The sequence below is a fragment of the Palaemon carinicauda genome, chromosome 8, assembly GCF_036898095.1.
Source record: "Palaemon carinicauda isolate YSFRI2023 chromosome 8, ASM3689809v2, whole genome shotgun sequence".
Taxonomy (NCBI): domain Eukaryota; kingdom Metazoa; phylum Arthropoda; class Malacostraca; order Decapoda; family Palaemonidae; genus Palaemon; species Palaemon carinicauda.
In genome coordinates, this window is record NC_090732.1 from 26,075,140 (window position 1) to 26,085,109 (window position 9,970).

At 40.0% G+C, this 9,970-nt stretch overlaps 1 pseudogene; it reads left to right on the plus strand.

Moving 5' to 3' along the window:
* The first annotated feature begins 1,804 nt into the window (after positions 1–1,804).
* LOC137645145 (uncharacterized) overlaps positions 1,805–9,970 on the plus strand; it is a 36,223-nt pseudogene continuing 28,057 nt past the window's right edge.

Below are 9,970 nucleotides of genomic sequence, written 5' to 3' on the forward strand. Positions count from 1 at the left end.
CAAATAAAAATTGCTGAAGAAGTTCAGGATCTTACTTGCTTCATCACACCTTGGGGACGTTACAAATTCAAGCGAGCTGTAATGGGGCTTGTATCATCTGGAGATGAGTACAATCGTCGAGGAGATCAAGCTTTGGGAGATATTCCACGCACTGTCAAAATTGTTGATGATATTTTAGTGTATGATTCTAGTCACCATGACCACTTAGCCCATGTGATCACACTTGTGCAAAAATGGGACAAATTTAGAGTGACCTTAAATCAAGACAAAATTCTCTTTGCTCAACCTAATGTTGAATTTTGTGGTTACAGTATAAATCATGAAGGTTATAGTGTGGATTCTCGGAAGGTGAGAGCCATAGCTGAATTTCCAAAGCCACAAAATATCACTGATCTCAGGTCATTCATTGGTTTAACCAATCAGCTTGGAGCTTTTCTTCTGCAATTGCAGCTGCTGCACAGCCACTCAGGGACCTGCTTAAACCTCGGAATGAGTGGTGCTGGACCCCTCAGCATGACATGGCCTTCAAGAACACTAAAGATACACTCATAGCTCCTCCTGTTTTGGCTCATTTTTGATGCATCTTTACCTACTATGCTTCAAACTGACGCATCCAAGTTGCATGGTATGGAGTTTGTTTTGCTGCAACAGTATGGAGAGGCTTGGAAGCTCATCCAGTGCGGATCCTGGTTTTTTAACGGATGCGGAAACTAGGTATGCTATAATTAAGATTGAGATGGCCGCTGTACTTTAGGCAGTGAGGAAATGCAGTGTTTACTTGGCTGGTTTGCCTTATTTTGACCTGGTAGTAGACCATCGACTACTTGTTCCTATTCTCAATTCAAAACTTCTTGGAGAAATAGAAAATCCTCGACTACAGCGTATGAGAATGAAACTTGGCAGATTTACTTTTGTTGCATGGTGACAAAGTGGGAAATGTCACAGCATGCCAAATGCACTCTCTCGTTCATCAGTTCAGAGCCTTGTTGAGGACAATGATGTGCTGGATGATGCAGATCCATTGCTGTTGTTGTATTGTCTTTATTAACTACTTGCGAGGAGGGCATAAGGTTAGCACCTCTACGGGACCAGGCGCTGGATAAGATTCGTGATGCTTTTGCACATGATGCAGAATATCTGTCATTAAGAGATGTAATAATGAAAGGATTTCCAGATCATAAGCATAGCTTACCAGAAGAGTAGCGAACATACTGGGGAATTCGGGACATGCTGGCCGTGGATGATGGTTTGATAGTTTATGGACCTAGACTTCTCATGCCTCACAGCCTGAATAGCGAAACTTTGCAGTGTCTACATGATGCTCACCAAGAAGTGGACCACACCAAGCGTCGAGCACGCCAGACTATATACTGGCCAAGGATAGACAGGGACATTGAGAACATAGTGAAGTCTTGTTCTCGCTACCGAGAGCTGTTACCAAGTCAGCGGAATGAGCCTTTGATGCAGGAAGTATTGCCAAGCCGAGTATTTGAGTCCATGTCTGCTGATTATTTTCATATCTCTGGAAAGACATTTCTTGTGTACGTTGATCGCCTGTCAGGTTGGCCGTATGTATCTTCGTGTAGTGGATCAGCTCAACTAGCTAGTTTGTTGAGGCCCTTATTTTCAGACACAGGTGTGCCTGTAGTACTGAAAACGGATGAAGGACTGCAGTTCGCTTCATCAACGTAGCGGCGTTTCCTTGCTCGATGGGGGGGTGGAACACCGCGTGACATCGCCCTATAATCCCAAAGGAAAGGTTCATGCCGAAGATACCTTGAAGATTATCTAGAAGTTGATTATGATGACCACAGGAAATGGCAAGCAGGATGAGGATGAGTTCGCACGAGAGCTTCTTGAGCTCAGGAATACTTCTCGGGTGGACGGTACATCTCCAGCGCAAATATTGTTTGGACATCCTTTGCGTTCCAGGATTCTGGCTCATCATCGTTCATTTGCAAAGGAATAGCAACGTACAGCTGCCGAATTTGACATACAAGCTAAGTACCTTCAGCAGCAGGCAAAGGAACGGTATGATGCCACTGCTAGACCACTCTCTAAGCTGAACCTTGGTATGTACGTGAATCTACAAGACCCTAAGACAAAGCGATGGGATAAACCAGGAGTTGTTGTCGGAATTGGCGCGAGGAGGGATTTCCTCGTGAAGACTGGGAGTGGGCGCATCTATTGGAGAAATCGGAGGTTCCTACGACCTCATCACCCTTTTTTGTCAGGAGACATTATTTCTCCACCTATCTCGGTGTTGGGTGGCGAAGCTTCAGGATATGGAGATCGTAGATCAACTGCAACATCAGCTAAGCCTGATACTCAGTTATCAGTTGCCTTACCAGTACGACGTAGTGGACGTCAGACACGGTCACCAGAGCGTTTAGAAATAAGATGGGAATCGAAATCACGTTCTAAATAAGGACCTGAGGATCCCAGGTATCCTTGTATTGCACTTGCTATCTTGGGGGGAAGTGTGAGATTGCCAACTACACTTTGGTATAATTAGTTGCATAACTACATACTGTATTTATGCGTAACAATGTATTTATTATAATTGTACCTTTTACTCAAATTGTTGAGTACTGTGATTATTACTGTTTACCTATTACAGAAATCTACAATGTATATTTAGTTTCTGTCAAGCTGCCATACAGTTAAGTTTACATAATATATGAAATATTGAATTCTGTGTTCTTTCTTGCCCTGCCATGAAACAGAAATACAACAAGCTCTACATATGATATGCAAGAAGTTGTGCTGGTGGACATTAGATAAAAAGGTCGACGTTTTATTTTGGCGAAATTTACCAAAAATGAAAGTACTCACCGAAAGAGAACGATATACGTATTCAGAAAAGATATCAACTACTTTTTTAATTACAAAATTAATGGAGTAGAATCTTCAAAAATCTGGTGTAGCCGATCTAACAATTATTTTTCTTTTATTTATCACCAAAGAGGTTGAGATAGAAGTTGAATAAGAAAATAGTATCCTACAAACCATAATAATTGTCTTCAAAACATCAAATTTATTAAACTAAGAAAATCCTCTTAATTACCAGTGCTTGAGAGAGAGAGAGAGAGAGAGAGAGAGAGGAGAGAGAGAGGAGAGAGAGAGAGGAGAGAGAGAGAGAGAGAGAAGTGTTAGTTGGCGATAAGAGGTATCAAGCTAAGATGGTTGTCGCTGATAACAGAAAAAAAATGTAATTGAAAAGTTAAAGGTGAATTAGAAGAAGACGATTAAAGAAAGAAAGAAGGTAAATAACGAACCATTTCAGATTCCTGTTTTCAATGAATGAATAACTCTCCATATAAGGTTTTTATAGAATATTTCATTATCTTTTTTTCTTAGATAGAGATGGTAATTAAGCATTTGCAAACAATCATTTTATAGTGCATCCCAAATTTCTATAATTCTAAGATTCATTTGTAAGGGTTTCTCTCTCTCTCTCTCTCTCTTCTCTCCTCTCTCTCTCTCTCTCTCTCTCCTCTCTCTCCTCTCTCTCTCTCTCTCACTTTATTTACTTCTGCTTCTGCTTAGAACTCAACTAAAAACAAACGCGTCATTTTATTTATGCATTATAAGGAACGGAATGAATTTTGGTTGTTCGACTCATATCTCTTTCTTGGGTCTTATTCAATCAGCCTAGAGAAGAATTATTATAAACCAGTTTAAGCAATTCTCGGATAGAAAAATACGTTATAAAACGGAATCACAACTATGAAATCCTTTTCATTATGTCAATTGTCTTTATTGAGGTATATGCCTGGATTCAAAGTATCAAATGTAGAGTTTCTAAATAGTATTTCATTAACATTAGGGGCCAAAAGATTGAGTGAGAATATTGAGTTATATCTCATTAATTGAAGGAGAGTTGCAGGCTCAATCAACGTCAATGTAATTTAGATTTGTTCCAGAGAGCACAAGCGATACATTGGAAAATGAAATCCGCCAGGTAATCGTACTGGAAGGTTAAGAATCCCATTAATGACCAATTAGTTTTAGAGAGATGGCAAGATAGAACTGTGTCTACTCTTACTTTATGGAGCATAAATGCAAAACTAGTTGAATCGATGAAACTTCAAAAGTTCAAACTTGCAGCAATTTTTTTTTTTGAATAGGCTACTATATGTCTCTTTTTATAGTTTATATATGAATTATATGTTTAAGTGCTCTTAATGTTCTTAGAATAATGAATTTTTCCAATGTTAATTACTTCCTTTCTAGCTTATTTATTTCCTTGTTTCCTTTCCTCACTGGCCTTTTTTTTTCCATGTTGAAGGTCTTGTGGTTATAGCATCCTTTTCTTCCAACTAGGGTTATGTGTAAGCTAGTAATAATAATAATAATAATAATAATAATAATAATAATAATAATAATATGATAATAATAATAATAACAGATCATGAATTGTAGAACTCAGAAGATATATGATGTAGAAAATTTTGGGTACGAGCAAATAACTATAATATCTTTGAAAATGATATAGCATCTCTCTCTCTTCTCTCTCTCTCTCTCTCTCTCTCTCTCTCTCTCTCTCTCTCTCTCTCTCTCTCTCTCTCTCTCAATATTATTTATTACTATACTCAATGATATTTCAGAACCGGTTGCCTCAGGCTGTATCTTTAATGCATTAATTGTGTGAAAGATTATTTATTTTCCCATTATGAGATTTGCTATGATTGAGTGATAAAATATAATTAACCTCACAAAGCCCCTACTAACATCATTATATCAAATGGCTTAATTCATTTACTCACGCTTTGCATTCATAAAAGCATTTAATTATCATTACCATATCAGAGTTAAAGAACTCTTTTCAAGTATTATTTTATGGTTTAAATGGGATGTAAACGTTGGACATCTATTTAAATGCTATTAGAGATCATTCAAGAACAAAATAGCTTTAATAGACTATAATGTATTAGATAACTAAGTCGTATCTACAGCTTTTGTGGAATATACAGTATTTTGAATGAACACTTCATCGGCCTTGTCTCTTAAATGAGTCGAGGATTTACAATAATTCAGCAAGGGAAAAATTTACACCTCCATAATTATTCTATATGCAATTAGGAAGAAACATATTTAAGAATGAGTGCATTATTATTATTATTATTATTATTATTATTATTATTATTATTATTATTATTATTATTATTATTATTATTATTATTATTATTACGAAATATAGCCCAGTAAGGAAAGGAAACAAGGCAATAAATGAAGTAAAAGAAAATAATGAACAATTGAAATAAAATATTTTAAGAACAGTAGAAAAATTTAAAGAGATATTTCATATGTAAACTATAAAAACTTCAAAAACAAGAAGAGAAATAAAAGAGAATAGTATCCCTGAGTGTACCATCAAGCAAAAAATCTCTAGCCTAAGACACGAAAATAGGTAAATGTAATTTATGTATAGTAATTAAAATTCATGGTTAGAGGCTATATGTTCATTTAATAAAAATAATTACGACTATAGTTTCTAAAACAATATTAAAATGTTGACTCTGGTCATACTTTAATTGAGGAAAATCAGGAATGATAAAATTTTTCACACAAACACGTAAGCATTTCTACAGGGCCCTTATTTGCTAACTTTTATTCAAAACACGTAAATCACGAAAACAGGATCTATTGATTATAAATTTGTCAAAATACTTAGCAAAAATACTTTCTTATATATTGGAATGCATCCGACCTTGTATAAAATGTCCAATATATCCTTGCAATATATTACAAAATATGAGCAAATTAAAAAAAAAAGATTAATTAATATATATGTGAATTCATTCTCCATAAGTTTCTCTTGATAACTTATTGGGTTTCTTGCCTCATATATTAGAATCTTTAGAGATACCATTATAAACAAGATTTAATGTTGTTATTTAACCCATTGGTTTGTGTATTAAAATGTGTAAATTTAGATTTAATGAAGACTTTTATGATTAAGTATTTGTAATTATGAATAATCATTTTTAGACTTGAATGATACCTTATATTTTCCCTTTGAAATTCTTTGATATTAGTGTGTAAATAATGTTTGGTATTCTGAAAAATATATCGATTTTAAGGGTTAGGTTGCTTTTATTCATTCTTTTATTTGAACAAAAATGTTAAAAGAAAAGGGGAAGATCGCTGCAGCATCCAGTTTTTAGTCTGTCAGAATGTTAGAAAAGCTCAACATATTTCCATACTTAAAAAAAAAAAAAAAAATGTCCATGAATTATTATCTATACATTTCTGTTCAGGTCAATCCAAAAGTAAAAGTATTTTATATTTCCCTTTATGCACATTAGGTCACTAAGAATATTTAATCCTGAGTACGTAAGAATTGACTAAAAATAAAAATAAAAATCAAGTAAGTTCCCTAATATCGGACTAGTTTGATAATATATAAAAAAAAAAAAAAACTTTAAGACTAAAACTAGGACATTATTTTATTATGTAAAGTTAGATAAAATTTAAGCAAGGAATAATATACATCTTTTATCATTTTGTGAATGTTTTTAAGACCCCACGCCATTTTTAAAAGAAAATAAATAATATGATAGTGTTTGGATAGAGTTACACCTACAAAATCTTACTTTAAGAATAACTCTAGAAATTCAAATAATAAGTTATAAAATGTTCCATGCAAGGAATATTACATTTTATGTTGGCAGATTATGTTCTCGCGGAGATACCCGAGGACACCTTCCCGGATATATCTGACTGGCTTTGTGAAAAAGAAGATACCCCAATAGCGTATGATGCCCGCAAAACATACCTGCTGCAGCAGTACTCGCCGTCACCAGCCGCCCGCATAGCAAAGCTTTTTTCAGCTCTCTCAACAACCGTTGGGGGACCAAATGTCTTCGCGCCCTCAGGGAAACGACTGGTATCGCTCGCCTGGAACCTGCCGCAGACAGCTCTCCTGGAGAGGTGAACCTATTTCATGCCCTTTGGATACCCCGTTTACCCGAACCTGTACGCGCTGCCATACCCGATGTCGATAGTTTACCATAAAGGACTTGATGACCAAAGCCGACGCCCTTATGAAAAGCCACTTCAAGATCTCCATCAACGCCTCCACTCCTGACGAAGTGGACGCCTATTCAACGTCAACCGAAGCTGACGTGAATGCTGTAGGACATACATGCCTACCCCGTGATGTGCCAAAGCGGAGGCAAAGCCACCCACCACCCACCACTCGCTCGCTCCCCAACCAACGACTTTTACAGCTACTTACTGCCTCCCATCCGCCACAGTTTTGCTACTACCACACCAGATTCGGAGCAACCGCGAAGAAATGTGCCAAGAATTGTCAGTGACCAAGGAACGGGCGTGCGATTATTGGTAGACATGGGTGCTTGTCGTTCTCTTTTGCCAAGGGAACTCTTGAGGACACGACGTAGTCTGTCTATGTCTGCCGACATCCGCTTGGTAGCTGCAAACGGATCTGCGGACCAACTTACGATTACGAGAACCTCACACTATCGTTTGGAAACGGTAAATCTAATTGGAAGTTTCTCGTTGCTGACGTCACATTGCCAGTCCTCGGTGTGGATTTCCTCTCTCATTTCCACCTTCTGGTCGATGTCGCCCACCGACGATTGGTCAACGTAGACTCGTACTAGTAGACACCTCTCCAACCCGTCCTATCTAACCTTGCTCTCTACATCAGAGCACCCACGGATGCCTCGCCCACCTCCTCACGTCGTACCCGGAAGTTTTCCGTCCAGAAATTCGCCAAACACCTACGGCTCCTGCCAAGCACGGTATTTATCACCATATTAAGATGACGGGAGCCCCATTCTTCGGAAAATTCAGACGTCTGGCACTGGAATGACTGGCAGCCGCCAAACAGACGTTCGCCGAAATGGAGGAAATGAGCCTTCGCCAAAAGGCCTCCAGCCCATGGTTGTCACCCTTACACATCATTCTGAAGAAAGACGGCTCCCTCCGTCCATGCGGGGATTACAGGTGCCTGAACATGCAAACAGAACTGGATCACTACCCCCTCCCAAACATCGCCGACGTGACCACTTACCTGCACAAAGAGAAGGTTTTTTCTACGCTCAACATCCTGAAGGGGTATTATCAGGTGCCTATGAAGCCAGAAGACATCCCCAAGACTGCCATCACCACTCCGTTTGGTACATATACCTTCAATTACTCCTGTTTCGGCCTTTGTAATGCTGGGGCCACGTTTCAACATCTCATGGATGGCATCTTAGAGGACCTCTCCTTTTGTGTATGTTATGTGGACGACATACTTGTGTTCTCCTCCTCAAAAGAGGAACACCTCTGTCACCTGCGCATCGTGCTCGACCGCCAGCGACAAATGGCCTTTTAGTCCGGTACGACAAGTGTACCTATGGCGCCAATGAAGTGTCGTTCTTAGGGCACCGCATCACTCATGAAGGAGTCCATCCCCTCCCTGAGAAGGTAGCAGCCGTTCATGACTTCCCCGCGCCCTCGAACGTTAAAATTCTGCAGGAATTTTTGGGCATCATCAACTATTATCACCATTTACCGCCAGCCATTTCCATCACTCTTGCTCCCCTCTACGCCTCCCTCAAGGGCAAGCCAAAGGACCTGAAGGTGGGTAGCCTTCAAGAAGCTGCCTTCTGCAATGCAAAGAAGGCTCTATCAACCGCTGGGGCTCTCACTTTTCCTATCCCACATGGCTCTCTCCTTCTCTCCACCAATGCCAGAGACGTCGCTATCAGTGCAGTACTCGAGCAGGTGGTCAACGGCTTGCCTCGCCCAGTGGCCTTCTTCAGCAAAATGCTGTCCAAGGCAGAATCGGGTTATTCTACCTTTGATCGCGAATTGCTGGCGGTGCATTTGGCTGTCTGTCACTTTCACCATTTCTTAGAAGGTACTCCCTTCGTCATTCGCACAGATTACATGCCTCTGGTGCACACCTTCACTCGACAGTCTGACACCTGGAAGCCCGTCAACGCCGACATCTCTCCGCCGTGGCTGAATACAATTGCACCCTTCAATACGTCCCTGGGAAAATGAATACCATTGCTGATGCCCTGTCAAGAAACACGTTGGCTGCTGTTTAACTGGGAATGGATTACAACGCTTTGGCTGAAGCCCAACGACAGGATCCAGAGTATCATGCATGTAGAACATCCTGCACGTCCCTCCATTGGGAAGACATCCCTCTCGAAGACTCCACCACCACCCTCCTCTGTGACGTCAATACTGGTAGACCGCGACGTTGCATTCTTGCTTCCATGCCCCGGCAGGTGTTTGATTTCATTCACGGCCTTTCACATCCCTCGTGCCATTCTACTGCACAGCTACTGAAGACGAAGTACATTTGTCAAAGCATTTCTAAGGATGCTAAGGATTGGGTCCGCGCCTTTACTTCTTGCCAAACTTCCAAAGTACATTGACACACTGATTCAGGAGTGGGCACCTTTTCTCAACCTCAGCGTCATTTCGCCTACATTCACGTCGACGTTTTAGGCCCCCTAACCACCTCACAAGGACATCGTTACCTGTTTACCGTCATTAACCGCTCCACTTCTTGGCCTGAAGCCATTTCCATGGAAACTGCAATGCCCGCCTCATGTACATCTGCCTTACTCTCAGGATGGATAGCAAGATTTGGCATCCCTGAGCATATTACTTTTGACAGGGGTACCACATTCTTCTCTCAATTGTGGACATCATTAGTGAATCTCCTGGGCATCACCCTACATCAGACAACTGCCTACAACCCTGCTGCCAATGGAATGGTTGAATGTTTTCATCGCACCCTCAAAGCAACTTTGATGTCCTGCTGCAAGTACTCCAACTGGTTTATTCAGCTTCCGTTGGTCCTCCTGGGACAAAGGACCACTCCTAAAGACGCCCTGGACGTCTAGGCAACTGAAATGGTGTATGGCAACCTGTTGGTCATCCTTGCAGAATTTTTTACTTTTGCAACCTCCTCTGACGATCTCCAGCGCATAAG